Genomic DNA, 23,124 nt, shown 5'->3' with positions numbered 1-23,124 from the left:
CTATACACCAGCCATCACCATTATCTTTATTGATCTTACTATGTACAGTTTACACATTTTATACCTACCTTTTGTGTAATCACTTGTTTTCATTAAATAACTTCTCTGGCGCTCTTTGCCCTAGTCGGCCTTGCGCCATTAAACAACCATCATCATCATCAACAACATTTTGAGTTTTGAATACATTTTGAGTTTTGAGCACACTTTGAGTTTGAGTACGTTTTGAGTTTGAGTACATTTTGAGATCTGAGTAAATTTTGAGTTTTGAGTACATTTTGAGCTTGAGTACATATTGAGTTTGAGTACATTTCGAGTTTGAGTACATTTTAAGTTTTGAGTCCGAGTGAGTTCTGAGTTTTGCGCTCACTGTAAGTTTGAGTTTGAGTGTGCGCAGATATTCTGCTCAGCTATGAGTCTGAGTTTGAGTGAGTGGTGATTCGAAAAAAAATTTGTGAGTGAGTTGAGTGAGCCGCGCCAACTTTGCCGAGGTATGACTATAACACGTAGGTGTTCTCTTCATCTTCAGTAAAGGTGCCTTGTGATCGCTATGGTGGACCTGCAGTGGCTGACACAGTTGATCAGGAAATCTTGGCCAATCTCCCTAAGTGTGTATCCTTGGCTTGACACAGATGTGCCGAGGACGCCGGGAAGTCGCCACATGGCACGCACACACGTGCACTCGGTATTTTTTTGGTGTTTTTCACTGCGGACACGAAACTCGAACGATTTGCTAAGCAGCTCCGCTGTTGAAAATGAATGGAATAAGATCGCACAGGGAACAGGAAAGAACCATGCGTCCATTTGAGATTGTACATTTCCGCTCTCTCTACTGCGTATAATCTCGATTATGTGCTTATTCCCTTACAACAAAGAAGTTATTCCGGAAGATTCTGCTTCTTTTTCTATGTGGCCTTCCGTGTCATTACCGCGCAAGTCTATCGTTGTTGATACGGCTTTGACATGCGGGGAGAGATAGTACAAGTTTCACGTCTCCAAGCATGCGTGAGACTGTTTTGGGGGAGGAGCTTATTGAAAACTATATGACACGGCATATTGCATTGTGGTATGTAAAGCGCCTTTTGAAAGCCGCTTTATACGTACAAAGAACGAGTAAGCCTGCCTGCACACTGTTACGAACTGCAGCCTGCCCGTTTTCGCCTATGAATGTTCTAGGAAATGTTAGGCCGAAAGCGAACACGTCGGCTCGGGAATCAAGTTACTAAACTCCAAACCAGTTTGACACTTGGGCGAAGTTCGGGCCGTATACGTGTTCCAATCCAGACATGGAGCGTTTGAATACCGCGGCTAACACAGCCCGAAAGAACCAATATAGGCCCCGACATATATAGTGGCGCCGAAGGGGCGTTCGGCGGGAATATGAAATTCAAAATACATCTAACCCCCTCAAAAAATTCCTCGTGCTCTATGATCGTGCAGACAACCGGCACCGAGCCGACGGCACACTCAACGAACCCGGTTTGCGCCGCGGCATCTGATTTCAGGAACCCCGTCGTGCATATAGCGACCGCGCGCAACCCTAGCTCACGTGTTGATAAAAGAAATATACCACTTCCACTATGCTGCGAGATGGGTGAAGCATTTCCGTATGGGTTGAGCCTCCGAAAGTTGCAATGAATGATGAAGACGGCTTGTTGGGGAGGAAGCTAAGACGCACTGCGCGGCGTGTACCAAACAGTGGCGGGCGTTGCGGGATTGACTCGGAAACACCGGGAGACTTATTTTCCACGTTGGACTTAGGGCTCACTTAGCATTAGAGTTGACAAGAGTCAGCTACGTATGCCAGCAGTATATCATCCGCTACGAGGAATGCTTAGAATGTTTTGTCGATATTGTTGCCTTCAAGAATGATCAGCTATAAGTGCCCATATAAGTATAAGGTTTGTTTGTAGAAATTTCTAATAGACCTTCTGAAAAATAAAGGTGGATTTAGGTTAGAACGAAAAGAAGGTGTTCAAGAAATTTCCAAGAAACAGTAAATTTTGGCTCGAATAAAATAGGTAGAACAGAATTTGCCCAAAACAGGTGATTAGGAAAATCAACAATAGGGATGCGGACTCGCCCAATAGGGAGATTAAAGTTGACAAACGGAAACAGAGAGAGAGAGAGAGAGAGAGAGAGAGAGAGAGAGAGAGAGAGAGAGAGAGAGAGAGAGAGAGAGAGAGAGAGAGAGAGAGAGAGAGAGAGAGAGAGAGAGAGAGAGAGAGAGAGAGAGAGAGAGAGAGAGAGAGAGAGAGAGAGAGAGAGAGAGAGACGTTTATTTGAGTATTCTGAAGTGGTAGTGGTTCCCAAGTCCGGGACTCCATACTAGCATTCTCTTCGTGGAAAACGACCGGTCTGTTGATCTCCCAGAGGTTGTCACGAAACCGGTTACAATCGAACGTCCTGAGGTATACGGGCCATGATCCTGGGGCAGACAATTCTCCCAAGAAGTGATGCCGGAAGTAAGGGCATTAAAAAGGAATGAATGAATGAATGAATGAATGAGAAATAAAAGTAAAAAGTAAAGAAGAGTAAAAAAAGCAGATCGTGCTTTTTAGAAGCAATTCCTAGCAGCTTTCGCTGTCTTCGCCGCAACTCAGCCGGGAAGCCCATTCCGTTTTGTTTCCCTGCTTTCCGCAGAAACTGAGGCCAGTTCCTCTCTCCATTAAAACAGATTTGAGGTTCCGGCCCTTAATGGAATCCATTCGTTTCGCGAGGCTTAGCAACGAACCTGCCCGCAATTTCAATTTTTCACGTAAATTACGGCTTCTTTTTATCCCGCCACCTGCAAATTACGCAGCAGTTCACACCCGCTCTGCTGGTCGGACGGCAGGCGTAACAATAAGGGTAATTCACGAGGCATTTTATCACAACGGGGAAGAACAGCAATCCCAACGGGACTATGGCACGCCCACATGCGGATTTCTTCTGGGGAAGTGCTCTTTCCGAGCGCATCTGTATCGCAAGTATAATGCATCAAGAAAGCTAGACAATGTAGAGGAGTCGTGCGCTGGCGTGCACGCGACATAAAATGCGCCACGTCGTCACGCGATCCCCGCAAATCGCGCGTGAAATGGACATGCATCCGGTAACGATCTCGCGAAGGTTTCGTCGTGCCATCTGTGCCGCCATTGGGATCCACGGCTCCTGCAGCAGCGCTACGGCCACAGATGTGCTCTGCATTTGTCCCATACACTAAACTCCAGCTTTTCTCGCACTCTTCCCCACCCCACTGCCGCTTTCAATGGTTATTGGTCAGAGGAGCCCTAGAAAAAAACTAGAGGAATTCGGATAATTGTAAGGACTGCAAAAAACTCAGTGTAAAATATTGGCGCTGCGATGCCTGGGCATGTTAAGGCGGCATTGGAAGTACCAGCTTCTACAGTACCGTATTTACTCGATTATAACGCGACCACGATTGTAACGCGAGGGGTGACTTTTCATTGCATCCAGCAAGAAAAAAGTTTAACCGCGAAAGTAACGCGAGGGGTAACCGTTTGCCGCGTCAAGCACGAAAAAGGAGAATTGCCAAAGCCCTCACGCGAGGCCAGCGGAAGCACGGAAAAGCACATTTATTTTTCCCACACTGTGACTAGAGACCCACTACAGTGAAACCCGTTTATAGCGAACTGCAATATGCACCGCGATTAGTTCGATATATCCAATAGTTGGACATAGCCGAACCCGCCTATAACGAGCTTATTGTTACGAGTTCGCAATCCGCGGGAGCCCGCCCCCCTCCCCCTCCCCTCACCAACTCCGCCATCCGCGTATGCAGAAACGAACACAGTACATTAGCCATTACCATATAAAATAATCCATTTATTGCAAGTAATAAAGCTACTTTCCGCCTGAACTGCCCACGCTGCAAAAAAAAGCGGTGATTTTTGTTTTCACTTTCGTTTTGGCGGCTTCAACTAGCATAGCATTCTCTACACGAAACATTGTTTGCACCAGTTCGAGTCTGCGTCCTCAAAAATCTAAGAAGCATTGGCGGAGCACACCGACTGCCGAAAGCGCTTCATTATAAGCGTCGGACGGATTTCACTCGCGACATCATCGGGAACGCTGGCGAGCTCTTCCCAAAATTCACCGATGCTGCTGTCTTTCCGGACTCGCTGACAGGGCGGGCTCCGTCGCGAGTCCCGCGCGTCGGAAACAGTTACGGAAAGTATTGGGCGTCACGTCACTCCGTGCGAGGCGCAATGTCTCAGTCGCGGCTCTTGCTTCGTGGTCGCGGCCAATCCACATCTCAATCGCCGCTCCGAGATCATGCATTTCGGCGGCCATTCTAGGAGCCCAGAGTTCCATATATCGGATGTGACCTTCGTTATAAGGAATATGTTTCCCATGTATTTCCGTAACTGAAATATTTTTGTTCGATATATAGCATAATTCGCTCTATCCGGGTTCGTTATAGCCGGGTTTGACTGTATAACGCTTCGAACTTCGCTTGCGGGATGCCAATTTGTCGAGCGACATCGCCTGCTTTGAGAATACGCTTCTCTGATTCGACATGGCGGCTGTGGTGAAGCTCATGAACCTTTTGATCCTGGTTCCCAAGTGAAAAGGCACTCCCCCGGGAGCTGCCATCCGCCGATGGTGGATTCAGTCACGTCGAGTCTTTGGGTAGCAGGTCAATTGCTGATTTCTTCAGCCATCAAAATACCGCGTCTCTTGAAACGCGCGTCATACCGAGCGTGAGACGTTGCGATCGCAAGGGGAGCCGAAGGGGAGTCGAAGCACTTGAGGGAAACGAAAACCACAGAGGCCTCCGCAGAGAGCGACGCAAGAGCAAAGCAAAGCGTTGCGCAAGGCGTCCAGGTCATCCCTACTATCGAAGAAAAACAGAATTAAGAGAGCCGGTCGTGGATTGTAGGGGAGCGAAATCGCTCTGGCGCATCTTGCCAACATGGATCGCGAAATGGCCAAAACTGTAGTCGTCGTTGGGAATTGGGTGCATCATTGCACTTTTCAGGCAACTTGATTTTCGCTGTTCGATTGAAACGCGAGCGCAGACTTAAGGTAGAAAAAAATGAGAAAAGAAAATGTCTTGTTCTACGGCCTTAATTCTGTATCTTTTAATTGCATTTACATCGGATTTGCTATTATAGGCGGTCGTAAATTTTTTGGAGCTCATGGCAGGACCATATCACGTGGCTCTGCTGTTGGCTCTGCTGTTGCACAAAGTGTAGAGGTTTGAGTAAAGGTCTGGATAGCAGCGCTTGAGGGAAACAAGGCTTAGAAAAGTGTTTGTTTGCGACCGTCGCCACATTACTGCCTTTCCGAAAAAATACGACCCCCTGTAGTAGCAAATCCGATGTAAATACACTTAAAAGATACAAAATTAAGACTGTGAAACAATAGGATACTATTCTGCTCAGCTCCACACTGAAGGCACAACTCGCAGCAGTCCGCATGCCCGAAGCCGCCACGAGAACCCTGGCTTAGGGCTGAGGGAGGGAGACCGTCCAAGTCGTCTACCCTTCAGAACCCATCTAGGGCATCAGATAAAGTCATCTCTCTCTATCTCTCTTGTTAAGATGGAGTAAATACAGTATTTTATGTTTTTTGCGACCTAGAAGGTACCAAACCCCCTACAGTTCAAGAAACGCTGAAACACGATTTACTTCGATTTTTTTTTTCAATGCATTTGCTGTCAAAGTACTCTTGGGGGTAAAATGTAAAGACAATGTAAAGCACGGACTCGGAACCAGACTAAAACATGCAGTCCCCAGAACCGCGTAACCACAGGACGAAGCTATGAAGCCTGTCACCGAAATTCTCATTGGCTCCGAGGGCGTGTATGCGCCTGCCTGAAGTCCCTATTAGCCGCGGCGCGTCATGTGAAAGAAAGAAAAGGGAGCCATGATGGAAAGGTCCCTATACAACCGGCCAAACTTCTGCGGAATCAACTAAGGGAGGCGGGAGGTGTGTATGCGATGGCCTGACGTAAAACCTAACGTGACGCTTTGAGGCTTAATCCCGTCAACAAGTTCGCGCGTCTTGGCATACAATGAGTTTGACGTTGCACGGCAGGTCGTTATAGGCTCAATTTCGGGGTTTCTTAACAGTACGATTAACATACATTTTCTAATATAGGGGTTTCTTAACGGTAAAACGGTAAGCCCTGATATAGATTTTCATATCATAAGAGAACTGTTCAGTTCCCCATAGTTTCGGTAGCATTCACCAAGAATAATTATGCCGTTGCCTCCAACCCCATCGAACGAGCCCTGGTGTCAAAGTACGGAAAGTTGAACGAGTTCTGAAACCTGCCCATTTTATTAATGTGTCCCCAAATATTGCGTTGCGGAGTTGGCCCCAACAGCGCCGCATCAATAGCTTCTTCCCGTCGTCATGGGCGCCCTTAATATATAGTAATCCATATTCATCATCCTGCTGCCAAAGCAGGAACACAAGCGCGTGCATGGGGTATGAAAGCCTTCGCCAAGCTAGAAAATTAAAGCTCGGTGTATCTGTCATTACCATCCGTCGCCACTGCGCCGAGGATATTGCTGGTGGTTCAGCATTCTTCGTTATTGCCGGCCTGATTGGCTCATTTACATCGCAAATGGAAGACGCCCCAGGAGGAGGATTTGCACATATTTTTCTTTATGCCGCAGTGACACGTATTCGATCTTCGAAGGCAGTCAATATAAGCTCAGAGGCGACTCATCTATGACTAAGCCAACACATCTCGCACCTGAACCAAGTTTTAACTCGTCCGTTTTCTGTTGTGTTCGTCCCCAATACAGTGTCTATGATCTCGATTCTACCTGCTTTTGTTATTAAAGTTGGTGCCCATCTAAAGAACAACGGTGATTTGGAACTTCTTTTTTACACTTCTCCCAATTATGTCAAACTTTTAAAAATTTCATTGCCGGTCGAGTTCTGCAGAAGCCACGTATACGGTATGGCTAAGAAAAGCTTTCCCTATGCGTATAAAATCAGGTGCATGCTTGCATAATATTTCAGACTGCTTTAAGGAATCTCAGCGATAAATGCCAAGAGAGATTATTTTATTCAATCATACAGCTTACTAAAATCCAAATGGCATAGTCAACAAGCATTTAAAAAACATGACCGCAGCATTCACAGGTTCGAGCCAAATCTTATGTTATGCAACGTGAATCGGTCCTTTGGCTCAGAATTTTCCTACCTCTTGCTTCCGCAAAAATGATTGCCTCCGTCTGTTTACCGAACGTTACTTGAGCTATGCACTTGTTGCGCCTGCTTCGAATTGCATGTCGTGTCCAACTTCAGACATTCGAACAAATTTGAGCGAAATTAATCTCCGCGGTGCAGTTTTCAACGTGAAGGGAAGTTTACGTTTTCAATGTGACCCATATTATTTCTTGCTACATGGCCTAGCATTTCCCTGTCGTTTTTACTTTTTGAACGAGCTTGGCGAAGGTGTCCGTTTCTGCCCTACAATCGGCGTCGACAATACAAGTTTTTGCGAGAAGAAGGAGGGGGAGTGGTGATAGAAGTTGTTGCGTCCCCCGCTAGGGTATGCTCCATCATCATCATCGTGGTGTTCAGAATCCTGTCATTAAAGCTTTCATCCCCGTTCCCATCAGCCATGACACCGAACCATTCTGCCTGTCTTCTCGTTTGGGCTGATTTGGAGCTGATTTGGGGCCGATGCCAGGGGAGAAGACCAGGGAACGACGGGGAGGGCAGCAGGGATGCTAGTTGCTGCAGGCATGTGAGACCCAAAACCCTTCACTGCCGATTCACCCTGAGCCACCTGGCACCATGGCTGATAGTGACCACGTACGGACCACCGAATTCCTCGAAGGCACGGACGCTAAAGGTGGCCATCCAGGTGCACTGACGGACACCGACCGCAACGCTCCCAAAGACGCAGACACGCCACGTCCCGTCCAGTACACCAGTCTTGGCACAAACAGTACCGCTACCGAAAAGCAAGCTCGGGAGCTGGACGCTCTGCGTTTGACGCCGAACTATATCCGTGCAGATTTCACGAGAATTCTTACTGATGCTGACCGAATATTGACTTCTCTGATTCACCACGTACCGAAACTTGAAGCTAATTTAGAGAACCTCCAACAAATCAGAATCTATGCTATCGATTTGGATTCTGATATATTTAATTTGATCGAAGAGGAAATTGAGCAGGAGGTTTAGGGGGCGGATCGATACACGCTCTGCTTTTTTAAACTAACGCCTACCTCAAACATTGGTTACATGTTGCAGTGCCTCAAAAACAAGCAACCTCTAAATATCAAATCTGCATCATTTTTCGAAATCGCCGTCTTTCTAGAACGCCCAGAGACTTCTTATACTCGTTAGCCAAAATCCTGACAAAGGCTGTCAAAGAGAACGACCCCAACGTATCTACCATGGAGGTTTGAGAAACGCAAACGTCCTCTATCGAACTGAATGCAGGGCAGGCTCCTGAAGAAACATGCATTGAGCGGCCAACGTGGGAATGCGAGTATATCCCATACTTTATGGGGTCCCAGACTTCATTAAGGGCGAATCCTCTCCAGAAATTCCTAGAACACGCCAAGCTTCAATCTTCGAAGTGTGGGAGGTTGCACCCGTGCGCCAGTATGAGTCGTTGCATCTCATTGAATTCGGAAAACCTAAACCACCGCTGCTCATCATTGTTGAACAGCTCGACGAAGCAGCGAATACTGATCGAGAAAAGGCATAAACGCATTTTGCGTTGACGCTCATCACGGAAATAACATATTCAGAATCGGAGTCCACCGAACAGGAAACAAGGACAACTATTGGCACGCTCAAGATTAATCAACAAACGTCATTGTACTGGGGCCACAAGAATTACTGCCACACAGCCAACCCGTCTAAAGTTGTCCAAGGCCGTCTTCGGTATTCGTTCATCACAGAAGCTGGACACGCGGTGTGCCTCTGCCGCACATCGCGTTGGCGACACTCGGCGCTGCTGAGGTTTAAACGATGGCTTAAGCACCGGTGGAAGCGGAAGAGGTGGCACGCCTTGACGACCGTATGCAAGGATCTACATTACGGACTGAAAACCAGAAGTTAGGTGTGCGGATTTATTGCTTGTTTATTGGTGATCTCGCGGGCGGGCGAAACAGAACCGAGAAGCCGTTTTGAGTCGTTTCGAGCTGACGAAGAATTCAGCGACCTCTGGGTACAACGAAGAGTATCAGCATCGCCACGCGTGCTTGCTTACAGACGCCTGTTCCATTCGTTGCTTGCAACGCAAGCTTTTGATCGAGACGCGGCGCACCTGAAAAAAGTGTCAACTATTAGCAGATTCAGTGTCATCGTGTGGTTGGTGCCTCCACTTCATAGCGGCAGAAGCACGAACTGCTGTGGAGGGAAAATGTTGAATCCCCCGCTAGGGTATGCTCCATCATTATCATCATGCTGTTCATAATCCTGTTATTAAAGCTCAGAACCCTGCATCGGTCAGCCCAGAAACCAAACCCTGCTCCCTCTCTTTTCTTGCCTTAACAGAAGTAAACTGATCGTCACTGGAGTCTTTTACAAATGAAACGTCCTCTGCATGATTTCTTCGTCATACTTCTTTCTGTTTGCTTTTTTAGTTTTGATGAACACCATCTTAGAACAAAGTTGTGGTTTCTACTTGCCCCAGATTTTAGTACCCGTTTTGAACGAGCTTATTTGCTTCTGTCTGCTTAGCGTAAACTTCCATTCATTTATTTCATTTTTGTCCACATTTAGTGATATCATTACGCCTCCACTTGCCATCTCATGGATAACTTTTGTACGTCATCTCCAAATAATCAATATACAGGCCGATAGCGTCAACGGATCTCAAGATACATTATCAGCCTCCATTCGCTTGCATTACTCACATTCCTCAATTCAGAGTCGCGGCCGCGCTGCTGTTAAGGCGAACACCATTGCGGGGAGAATCATTCACCTGCGAAATTACATTCATACTAAGAAACTTGTACTTGTTGATAAGGAATAGGATACCATTCTTTGTCACCATCATATATACAGGGGCCCAATGCCACAGTCATTTTATCATTCTGCCAAAGGAACAGTTTTTTCGCACACCTACTCCAGCATCACTTTTCTCATTAGCTGGTGGCTAATAGCGCGTATGCGCTGAAAATGTACCCCTTCGCGATAAAAACAGGCCTGAATAGGCCTGTCGAAACCATGAGAAACAACTGAACAGCCACTCGTCTTAGGTTGTTAAGGCAGCATTCACTGGTATTACAGAACAAGTTTTCCTCCACAATGTATCAGTCTGCATTTGTTGCGTAAACAAGCACCCGACGGCACTGTCCGTGGAGTTACGCTGGCGCTTATAGCTGCGTCAGCAGATGTTCTGGAAAGCTGCCAATTAATAATTCTCATATATAGCCACTGCTTTGGGGCTATTTGCGCAGGTTCGCCTTGCGCCATTAACATCCAACCATCACCCATTAATAATTTATTACACTCTAATCAGTCAAAACTTCTTGCTAACCTGAGAAGTCTATCGTTTGTTGTATTCGGGAGTTTTACTTATCATTTCATAGGTGACATGGTGGTATCCATCTCCGGGAAATAACGCTCCTACACTTACGATATACGTTTTATTAATCACACCAAAGTAAAAGGTTTACTACAGCAGCATAGTCAAGAAATCTCCGTTCCAAACATTTTCAAAATTAAGGCTTATGAAAAGTTGGTTTACGTAAAGCTTGCGCTTCTTGCACAAATCTGGTACCAAGGAACACTTTACAGTACGATCGCTCGCCAATCTTTCTCAAAGGCGCCCTTTTTTGCTAACTGGTCAATAATTCAATAATACTAACACTTTACAGTACGATCGTTCGCCAATCTTTCTCAAAGGCGCCCTTTTTTGCTAACTGGTCAATAATTCAATAATACTGCCATCTGCTCTATAAGAAATGAAGGTGCACCTACATTCGTTGAAGGAAGAATTGCAAGTGTGGCATTTGGGCTTCTTGGTGACCTAACGGTTTGCTGTCGCAGAAAAGAGTTATCGCGTCGTTAACGCGCCAGCTGTTTGAATAAACGCTTTGATCCAGGGTCCATGTTGCTCTAATCGAAAGCACCAATTTTCCCTTTAAGCCAGCCGTTAAATTGTTTTCAGCTCGGCGTTGTGCCCGCTAGGGCTGGTAAATTCATAGCTTCTTTTTTTCTCCAGCAGCCTATATGAACAGGCTCCCTAGCTTTTGCGGTGTTGGAAAACATCCTAACCAAGCCCAATTACACAGATTCCATTTTTAACCAAGGAGCTGGTATTGTACAACCATACATATGCAAGTGTTTTTGGTTCGCGCACATATCTAAATTCCGTATAAGAAAATATGTTACGGGTTTCGTCAAGAATATACTGTAGACCGGCGTCATAGCTAGCCATAACGTAGTTCGGACGCGGAAAACGACTATTCGAAGTATCTCCAATTCACGTAGCACTGCGCTGATTGTTTTAAGGCAAAACTTTGCTAATATCGTCCAGCCGTTTCGCCATCGGAAAGAATTTGCCCTTCATTTTACCGCAGCTGCGCCGTATCCTTGGCAACGCATCACATGACCCACCCGGATGAGCTCCGCTGACGGCCGCCTTCACTGCCGCCGCCACTGCCGGTTTGGCGCATGCGCAGCTGGGTCGTCGCCTGGTCACGTGACTCACTGAGGGCATGCGAGCTTGGCCATGGATGAGAGCGAGGCCGGGCTGTCTTCTCCGACCGTTGCACTGGAGTGGGAGGCTCGGAGCCGTCGTCGGAAAGCAGCGTCTGACCCCCAACCCCCGCGGATATCGCCCGGCGAGCTGCTTCAGTGGAGAGGGTCCGGAACACCAAGCGCACGAAGCTAGCGTTGGAGACTGAGGAAAAGCGAGGCGTTCGGCTCGCAAAATGTCGGAAGCTGGACCACAATCATGGATAATGGCAGGGTTTGGACGAATAGTATAATAGTTACAGCTAAATCAAATGTTAATAAATGAAACCGAGACTTAAGGCGGCAAAGCCAAGCTTTCGCTTTGCATATCCCGGCTTAGCCTTCCTTACGATGAATCTAACGTATAAAAAATTATTGATAACGTGCTTTCTGATATCCTCGATTAGAAATTAGCGCACGTAACAAAAGGCATACAGCAATAAAATCACGCAAGAAATACCGAATTAGCCCTGTGTCGAGCAAGTTTATGCACCCAATATCCTGGCATGCATTCAATCTTTCCCGCACTCCCTAGATGGCAATTACTAAATAAATCGAAGCGAACGATGATGCACATAGATACACGAAACTCTCTGAAGGGCGAAAGGACAAAGGGACAAGACGCTGAAGTTTGAGAAGACAAATATTACCGTCGCGCACGTGTAACGAGCGAGGTTGATGCGGACCGAGTCTTGCAACTCCCTGAATTATTCAGTACATGAAAGTTGAGCCACGCAGAGAGAGCTGCAAAGAATTTTTTGCAAACAGAAATACGAATCAAAGACTCCTCGAGAGTTTGCGGAGCCACGTGAATGTCAGTTCAAAAAAGGAATGCTAATGAGCTCGTGCTGAACTTTTCGCGTGCTCTTGCACGACAGAAAAAACAAAGCTTCGTTAAAGCCATAGGCTAAAAGCAGACACCCGTAAAAGTGACCGCAGACCAGGGCTTTATCACGGCGGACGTGATTAAACGACCACAATGGAGCGCGGCCTCGATCACAAAATGCGAAAACCGGAATCGGTCGATAATAAAGGGGCGATGACAAGAAGCAAGCAACGATAGTTTTGAGTTTTCAATAATGCAAAGGTACCCCCCCCCCCCCCCCCCCCCCTTTACCCCCAAGGCTCAGTTTGTTTTGGAGACTGCCTTTGTGATCTCGCAAACTGCCCGCGCAAAAAGCGAAGGAAGAAAAAATCTTGCAAAAACCGGCGAGAAATTCTGCGGCAGAAAAACTGTCATTTTGTTTACAGCCTTCAATATTGGTGTCTTTGGCGAACCTATGCATGAATCCTTTAAACCTCTGCCGACTTAAAGCCTGAAAGCATGTCCTGGTTTTTTCTAAATTTTCTTCTACGGGATAGAGTAGGAATGTTCAAGCAGATTTAGAAAGCGTAATAAAGAACGGGGCTAAAATGTTTTAAAAGAGCGTATTTCGAACATAAAGCGATAATTAAGTGCCAATTGCCGCTACAATTTCGGTCTCACTGCCAGAGTAAAACAAAAAAAAACTTTTGTGATAGATTGACGGCGCTGACTCCGCGTATCAAAGCAATTATCGCGACTAAAAAAAACGCTAATTTTGTTCATTTCGTAAGTGTCATCACTGCGTTCATTACTGTTGGACTTGCTATCGAACCGTTTTTGAAGCCAAATGCGATGCAAGCGCAGTACCACCGCTGTATGCCGACGCTCAATGAGATAGAGATTCTTTAGCTGCGAACACTAGCTGACGTATTATAAGTTATGATTAACGTATAATAAGTTACGAATAACGGTACGGCAACGACAGGTATGTCGCGCCGTGTGTCGCTACGACGTGTATATCGCTACGAGTTAATCGCAGTCGAATTCAACTACACAGAGTTGAGAGCCCTCATTACGGCACTCATGGAGTTGGGCATGAAGATTTAATAGAGAAAAATCATGAGCCATTTCACCCTGTGAAATTGGATGACCAGTGATGCTGAGGTGAGGCACAATTTTGCACGAAAGTACAAATCCTTGATGGAAGTCGTGCTGCGACTAGGCGTTCCTCGGCGTCATTCAATTTCTTTAGATGGTCTGGAGATTGGAGGGAGGGGATGGAGGCGTATCCGTTCCTGGTGGAGAACCCTTAAACCGAAAATCTACACTTCCCACACACATGAAAATTTTCCACACCCCCTGTGCCCTGGAGTCCGGGTAATACACAGCCTCCCTATAGAACAAAATAAAAGAAGTAAACATCACAATGAGGAATGACGACTTTCTGGTCTTCCGTCGTGTGCTCGGCCGACACACACACAAAAAGAAACATGAACGGCGCACCCTTCAAATACACGAGGGTAAAGTTGACTTTTGCAGTAAGGCGTTTTAGGCTCATTACAAAAAGCATTGAACCTTACCATAAGCTTTGTTGTAAAATGTAGCTCTAGTGTCATGGCGAACAACTCTTCAACGAGTTGGACATTGTGAACCACTGCTAAGTGTTGCATTTTTACTGATTGCCTGTAGATGCATAAATCGTAATATACCTTTTTACCTTTTTAAAAAACTATTAGGTGTTGTGTTACGAGTATAAAAGTACCGCTGATATATTTCCCCGTCAAGTATTACTTAAAAGCTTGACTCAAGAACAAACAAGAAAAAACATGTAACTCCTGCTGCATTTCTTCTCGCGAGCCAAATGAAGCCATGTTGCAAGCCAGGCGAAGTATACGAATGGAGCACTGTTAGCTGTTATGGCAGCTCCCATGATAGAGCTGAGGAGGCCCACCTGGCGTCGAAAAATCTGATGAGGGCCACGTCCCACGTACACATGCCCCGTACTCATGAGGTCTGCCAAGACTGGGCCAGTGGATTCTCGGACGCGATATTCCGTTCCAGGATAGGTACAAGCCCGGTACTACGGGGACAATGTAAAAAGCGTTAATTAACCGCGTTGATAGGCCGCGTTCCACCTCTAAACCGGCCCAAAAGATAGCAAAACACCCTTACCTTCAAAAAGAATACGCAAAATTGAGCTAAGAGCGCATTTTAAAATGCACGATTGGCCGCGTATCTGCTCCTTTCTTCGCAAATATCGACAAAAGACGATAATCTTTGTCGACATTTGCAATGTATATGCCTCCCTTCGCATTCCCGCTCATCTCTCATGTTGTCCGCCTTGCGTCGCGCTCCTCCCAAGGTAAACACGCGAAAGGTTTGCTCCAGTGAATCTAAATTTACCGCGTTCCACTGCTCCAGGCCGGGTGCCTCGATGCCTGCGCTGCCGTACGGCACAAACACGTGTGAATCGAGGCGCCTATACTTCAACTTTTATAGTACCACGTTGCTCTAGTCTACGCGCGTTCCAAGCAGAACGTGGAACCTATCTAGTGTAACCTTTCGTAACTGTTGCCGCTTGAATTCTTAAAATGCCCCCAGAAGCTATAGTGGCGCGGGAGACAGCCGGCGACAGTGTTAATTTTTTTTTTCTGCTGTAGATGTAGCATTTCATTTCGCAAAAATCAAGCATCTATGAATTTTTTATAAAGGAACACTGTAAATATCGCTTGTGTATTAATTTTGTTGTTCAACATTGTTGACAAGTATGAACATATCAACCGGACTTAGACGTTTAGATTTCGCTGTGAGTATATAACACTATTGCGCAGACTTCGTTTCACTTCGGCCGGGTGGCTGAATCGAGTCGCAGACAGACAGACGGACAGACAGACAGACAGACAGACAGACAGACAGACAGACAGACAGACAGACAGACATACATACAGACATACAGACAGACCAAAATATCTGGTTTTAAGCAGCCGAAAAAATGCTATCGTGTTTAAAAATAAAAAAAAAGTGTTTAAAAATCACGGGTCTTGAAAAAAAGGCCTATATTAGCATTGCTGAGGATCCAACCCGGGTCATTCGTTCCGAAATCCACGATTCTACCCCTAGGTTACTGACGGGGAGCACCGAATCGCTTTTAGCATATGCATAAGCGAACAGAAGTGCTCTGTGCAAAGCAGTAGATGGCGCTGGGTGCACACAGGAAATTCCGGACTAGTACCCACAATGGAACGGAACCTCGCTTCTCGGACAGATCCGGAGGATGAGCAGAAGAAAACTACCCGAGGCCACGTCGCGCATGCCTGCACCGGGTGCATGCGCACGTTGGCCATTGAGAAAGTTCCTTGCTTGCTGCCTTGCTTACCTGAAAGCTTCGTTTTCGCATGTAATGCACCCGGCGCAGTTCTCGTAGAAAGTTAAACGGTAAAGAGCAGCCACCCCTGGCTATTACAACAGTCAAACGTTACGATGACACACCCAGAAATCTCGAGGAAATGGCATGAGTCGCTGCTAAAATAAGCCTCTCATTCGGCGTAAGCGGAGTACAATCCTCTGGTTCTCCGCACGCCACCCAGTTGCGAACCCAAATGCATGTTTTCCTTTTTTGTATTCGTCGCGCTACCATGTAAGAGGAGAATTCGCTGAAAGTAGCTAAACTTACCGGACATACTTCTTCAATTGGGAATTGCAATATGCCGGATATGCAGTTGCAGCTACTCGATATTCGAAATAGGCTAACCATACTCCAACGCGCTGACACCGCGGTTGATATAGCAATCGCAAGTGGATGTCACGTCTGGAGCGGACGTAATATGACAACTGGTCCCCACAGCACCTTCATTTGGGACGTTACATCGGTCGTTAATGTTTTGGTACCCGTCGCGATGGCTCAGTGGCTAAGGCGTTGCGCTGCTGAGCACGAGGTCGGGGGTTCGACTCCCGGCCGCGGCGGCTGCTTTTCTGATGGAAGCGAAAAGCAAAAACGCCCATGTGTGCGAGATTTCGGCACACGTTGAAGACCCCCAGGTGGTCAACATTAATCCGTAGCCCTCCACTATGGCGCGCCTCATCGCCTGCGTCGTGTCGGCGCGTTAAACCCTACAATCATCACATAATTAATGTTTTGCTAAAGCGTACTCTCCAAAATAAACCCTTCCTGATCCGGGCAACTTGAAGCATCCTTGGGATGACCTCAAGGTGGCTTTGTCTGCGATGTGCTGTGAAATCCCGAAAAAATCAGGACATGCTGGTTGCGGGTGTGCAAACAGGCACATATAGGCACGTCAGCGTTTACGACAGCGGACATGGTTCACTTTCGTTTGAAGTTTGCTTCATCCATATAGCCTTAGCCTTGTCGCTAAGTGCTATAAAGCTTGCTTTACTGCAGTGCATTTAATGAACTACCCAGTCAAGAACAATTTTGCAGAATTATCTTAGGACAAGGCGAAGAGTTGTGGGCCCCTAGAATCTTCTGGAGGGAAGCAATCCTCCTGAAAACAGCATCCACATCAGCATCCACGATGTAAAACCCGAAGAAGACAAAAAGTCATGGAGGACAACCCGTCGCTTGCATTCGAAGGCGATGGCATGATCAAGAATGGCACCATTCTGGCTCCTATGACTGTGGCCGCACTAGCTGCAGTCACGGCGGTTATTGCAACTTTCCTGGTCTTCACAATATTCCGCGATATTAGCACCAGCCGTGCCAGGAGACACTTGCGCAACTTCCAGACACCTACCTCCAAAGGTATGATCCTACTATTCACAAATGGTTTTATTTTGACGCATTACAGGCGACCCCTCCGCGGTAGCGGTAGGTCGCGGTAGGTCGCGGGATGAATGAGTAGACGGCGTAACGTTTATTGTTTATAGTTAAGATGAACTCCCTCCGAAAGGCATTGCCACCAACCATTTCCTGTTCCATCTATGTAGACGATGTTCTAATATCTTTTAAATCCTGTAACCTGTCAATTTGCGAACGTCAAGTACAGCTCGGTGTTAAGAAGCTTGCTGGATGGGCGGACCTTAACGGTTTTAAACTGAACCCGGGCAAAAGTACTTGTGTTCTGTTCTCCCGCAAGCGCGGGCTTAATGCGGACCCAGAGATTGCTCTTGGCCGTGCATCTATTCCTGTTAAAAGAGAGCAGAAGTTTTTAGGTGTTACATTTAATGACAAGCTCACGTTCATACCTCACGTCAAAGCACTTAAACATAAATGCCTCAAAACACTAAACATTCTCAAGGTCCTCTCCCACCAATCCTATGGTGCAGACAAAGAACTACTTCTCCGGGTCTTTACCGCCTTAGTCGGGTCCCGGTTAGACTACGGCAGCGTCGTGTAGGGGTCGGCATCAAAAACCGCACTAAAAATGCTTGACCCAGTACTCCACTTGGGCCTCCGCCTTGCGTCGGGCGCGTTCCGCACTAGCCCGGCAAAGAGTCTATACGTTGAATGTATGAAATGGTGCCTTGAGGACCAACGAACGTACATGGACTTGCTCTACGCTTTCAAAATTTCATCGATGAATAACCATCATTTTAAACCTGTTTTTAATGATGCATCCACATCACCAGTGTTTGTAAATCGCCCGTCCGTTCCTTTGCCATTCTCACTGAGAGTGAGACAGGAAGCTTCGGATTTCAACATCTCCTTTTCAGAAATTTACACATCTTCTTTTACTGACGTTTTACCACCCTGGCAGCTTCAACCTGTGTGTTGTGACTTGTTTTCATGAATATTGATAAAAGCAGGGTACCACAAACTGCAATTTTGCAGCACTTCTTCTCCCTGCAGTACAAGTATCAATGTGCAGAGTTTTATAGTGACGCATCAAAAACTGCAACCATAGTGTCTTGCGCTGCTCATGGACCAAACTTTGATGCATCTAGAACCATGAGCACATACACCACAATTTACTCAGCTGAAGCATATGGCATCTTACTCATTGCACAACACATTCTTGAACACAAAATCTCGAAGTCCATCATATATACAGATTCCTTGAGCGTTGTGCGCGCATTGGCATCATACAACCATGCAAAAACAGAATTGTTCATATGGTTTTCAACACTATCATGTCTATATATGCCCAAAAACTTGTTCTGGTGTTGTGCTGGGTTCCAGGCCATGCTGGGATTGCTGGCAATGAGGTTGCGGATCAGAAGGCCGCAGTTGCTGCACTCAGGAACACAGTAGATATAACAATACTACCACAGAGTGACCTTAAGCCACAAATTCGACAATACCTTCGTAGGAAATCGCAAGCACAGTGGAATGAACAGACAGATAACAAACTACACGTAATAAAGCCACACTTGGGACGATACACAACGGACTCACACAACAGACACAGGGAAGTCGCCTTGGGTAGGCTGCGGATAGGGCACACCCATGCAACGCACTCGCATCTGCTGATGGGATCTTCTAGACCCCAGTGCAGCAGATGCAGAGAGGCCCTATCCGTAGTGCACATACTAATCACATGCAAGGCACTTCACACAACACGACATAAACACTTCAGAGAACTCTACAGACAACATATTCCCCTACATCCATCGTTTTTTCTAGGTGACGATGCCATTGTTTCCGTGAAACGTGTGTTTGAGTATTTGTCAGACGTCAAGTTTTTAAACCTCATTTCCTATCACGCATAATGAAATCTGGCCCTATACACCAGCCATGCTCATGGTCGTTTTGGGATTTTACTTTTGTTTTGGCTGACTTTACTTAGTGTTTAAGGTTTCACCCCTCATATATGACTATTGTTTTGGCGCTCTTTGCCCCAGTTGGCCTTGTGCCATAAACATCCAACCATCATCATAGACGGCGTAACGTAGGGTAGCGAGTTAGGGCTTCCTTGTGACCTTCAGTGTGGCCTCTAAAATAGTGCTGTCACGTGGGGTAACGCAGCGTAACGCAGTGGTTGCGCCTCCGGTTTTTAAAGACGATAGTCTTTCTTGGGCTACTTAAACCCAGAAATTTTGGTCTGTCGGTATGTCTGTCCGTCTATCTGTGACTCGATTCAGCCACCCGGCCAAAGTGAAAAGAAGTCTGCCCAATAGTCTTATATGCCCACAGCCAAATCTAAACGTCAAAATCCGGTTTATATGTTCATACATGTCAACATTGTTGAACACGAACAAGACATTACGCAAATATAAGACAGAGAATTAATGCAAAATGGATATTTACAGCGTTCTTTTATAAAACCATTCATAGAAGCTTGATTTTTGTGAAATTCTATAAAAGTTGAAGTAGGGCGCCTCTATTCACGCGCGTCTCCGCTGTACGGCAGCGCTGGCATCAAAGCACCCTGCCTGGAGCAGTGGAACACGGTAAATTTAAATTGCCTTGAGCATACATTTACCCTGTTTACCTTGGGAGGAGCGCGACGCAAGGGGAACGACATGAGAGGTGAGCAGGAAAGCGAAGGGGGGTGTTTACTTGGCAAATGACGACAAAGACGATCGTCTTTTGTCGACATTTGCAACGAAAGGAGAAGATACGCGGCCAATTTTTTATCGGAAATTCACTAGTTCGACCCTACCTTCTTCAGTCTTTTTAAAAGTTTTATTAACTTTCTCCTTGTGCTTTCCTTCAACTTATTCATGGTGTTTTTTTATTGTTGCCGTTCAGAAACTCGGTAGAAGCTACTACAGATCTGCTCGGTTCCGTTGTGGCATCGTGCCTCTGTTGTTCGCTTTACATATATGCCTTTATGGGCTGGGTTGGATTGGGTTAGGATTGGTTACAATAGATGTTGGCTTAAACTATATCCGAATAAATCATACATGAGAAACAGTGCAACAGTTCAGGACATAGTAAAATACCGACTGCCGGCAAAAAAAAAATGCCGGCAGGATGGTCATATGGTCGCGACCAGCCAATGGCGAAGCAGCGCCGGCAACATTTTGCGCAGCCTACTTTTACGGCTCTCGGCACAATAGACAGTTCCTATTTTTTCAGACAATGTGAAGCAAAGCAAGCATATATGCGGCCATTTTTTGTCAAAAGTTTATACAGGCTCACCATGGGTAAACGAAACGTATAATGATGGTTTTTCTTTAGTCTTTGCTAATATTCCTCTTAAAGCAAAATGTTAAATCTGCCAATTTTTCTGTGCATTACGAATGTAGCCCATCAGATGGCACGAGACGATCTTACATAAAGGAAGATCAGTTAAAATAATGCCTCTTTGGTTACAAGCTTGTGTAAGTTACATCGCCTAGAAAATCTTCCCTAGAAAGCAGAGCGTTCACACTGAGTTACTTTTTCCTTGTAGAAACTGCGAATCAACCCAACCATCGGCGGAGGAAGGGGAAGTCTACCCGGACCCCGAGAAACCCGCCGTCACACATGTCCCGTTATATTGCTCCAAACAAGGCGGCTACAACAGGAAACCCACCGTATACAAAGTCAGCCGTGGCTACCGCTGGCTATTCTACACCGACTAACGAAGCGCATCTTTCGACATGGAACTCAAGCCCTGAAAATGATGCAGTGGTTAAGGAGCATCGACATCGACAGCACAGTACAAAATATAGTCCAATCGTGGGGTTGAGGACTACTGTGACTGCGTCGACATCACCATCATCTAGCCATTTGACGAGAGCGAAGATGGCGTATTTTACCACTGGAACCACTGGAGGCAACTACAATGGTCACGCGATGAGGACTTATCGCCACACACACCACGTTCATAAGGAACACACTACAGAGAACCTGAAGGAAACCATTCTAAAATCAACTGTGGGCCATTCTACCGCGAAGAAGACGCGCTACCATGGGACAGAATTCACTCGTACCAGAGGTGACATCGATAATGACGAACGTACTGAAGAGGATGGCACCGTACGCACGCGGTTCTCACCCTCGAAAGTCCACGTGAGCACAGTCAGAGATCAGTATTCTGTGACAAAAAGACACCATCCCGAGTCTAAGACACCGCTTGGGTTGCATCACCATAAAAAACACGCTCGTAAGGAGCGTCCGAACATGGTTCCTAAGAATACCCCGCACACAGCAAAGATTACAAGTTTTGCTAGCGAAAATGTTCGCACAGGGGTGGAAAATTATTTCCACGAGAACAAGAAGCACAAACAGCGCCGAAAGAGAAAAGCGCACATAGACCTGAGGCGTCCGAAAGGCATGAAACCAACGGCACCATCCAAGCAAACATCCCCTCTATCTCTTTTCATGCCAAGCACTCAAAGAACGCGAAATACAATACGGGAGGGAGAATACAATGTAAAACTCAGTGACAAGAAGCAACCAACGGCTAGTTCCACATGGGGAGATTCCAGCCAAGCCACCGCTAAAAGTGACGCCGAATTTGCGACAAGACATTCGGCATCCTCGCACTTTCTGTCGCCGCTGCAGACGCATGCAAATAGACCACCACTAGTAACGTTCCAAAAAACTGTCGTTGCGCAAAATTCCACAAAAACTACGGCACTGGCGACTTCTAACAGCTCAACCGCTTTCAACAAAACCCTCATGCAAAATGAAACCAGCGTCACGAAATGCAGAGCCATTAACACAAACTACAACTCCCAAAATCCTTCTAATTCTACAAAAAAAGCATCCTCAAGCACGAAGACGGAAACAAGCCTTCAGAGTTCAGAATCTACCCTCTCAACCTCTGCAGAAATATCGCTGTTTGGAGGGAATGACTTAGGATACCGGGAGCCATTTCTAAAAACTGAAGAAGCAGGCAGTTACGCTAATATTACACCATCTGACAGCTCGTGGAACATAACAATTTATCGAGGTTGGAACGCAGACGCTAGCGAAAGTCCGACGCACAACAGCCCCGTGCGCAAGACGAGTGGTGTCACACCAGAGTGAGTTGTACCCGTCACCGTTGGAGAATACCAATCCGCTTGGACTTCGACTAATCATTTTGACGCTTCTTCGTTCTTGGTGTCGATGTCCCCGCTGGAAGGAGACCGCTCAGTGAAGGACTCAATTTGGACGATTTTCGATAATGTGGGCTTTTCGGAATATTCGCGAATATGTTACGATTACGTTAATCAGTGACATAAAACAGATGAAATGAAATGCATTTTGGGAGGTGGTGGGCAGATGCCTAATATGCTCACATTCCGAGTTTTGATGAAAGCGCGACCCCGCAATCACAACTTCCCATTTATCCAAGCTAAGTGTGCCTGATCGAGATTTTCATTTATTTCACTGTCCTTGTAGACCTGTTTTAAATACAGCCAATATTCCGTGCGTGCATTCAAGAGACGGCTTGTTTGTGTAAAGTAAACTAGATTTCGTAGTTATATTCCCATCGCCACCCGATATTTGTCCGTGCCGGAGCAATTGAGTGTAAGGGTGCTTATGAGGTGCTGTGTGTATCTTTTGCACACCACTTTCTTTTTTTAGTGAAGGCCATCTGAGCGAATTACGTCGCTTCCTTAGTCAACAGTCAAAAACACCAGTGAGGCGTAAGTGGTTAATCCTGTTTTTGCATAGAAATTGGAATTTAAAACAAAAAGAAAATGGAGCAAAATTTGCGTTCAAGGTGGAATCCGAAGTAGAAATCTTGAGATAACGCGTTTGACGCGACAGGAGTGTCTGGATTTCCTTCTATTTTTTTGGGTACTTGTATGTATGTAAGTGTTTGCTGTGT

At 46.3% G+C, this 23,124-nt stretch overlaps 1 protein-coding gene across 2 annotated transcripts in view; it reads left to right on the top strand.

Annotated features, from left to right (window-relative positions):
• The window catches only part of LOC144151924 (uncharacterized), a 541,357-nt gene that overhangs the window by 476,944 nt on the left and 41,289 nt on the right, over window positions 1-23,124 (top strand). The window lies entirely within an intron of this gene.

This window comes from Haemaphysalis longicornis, unplaced genomic scaffold (genome assembly GCF_048455015.1).
Source record: "Haemaphysalis longicornis isolate Haplotype H1 unplaced genomic scaffold, Haemaphysalis longicornis Haplotype H1 scaffold_9, whole genome shotgun sequence".
Classification (NCBI taxonomy): domain Eukaryota; kingdom Metazoa; phylum Arthropoda; class Arachnida; order Ixodida; family Ixodidae; genus Haemaphysalis; species Haemaphysalis longicornis.
This window is presented reverse-complemented; position numbering and strand designations above follow the sequence as displayed.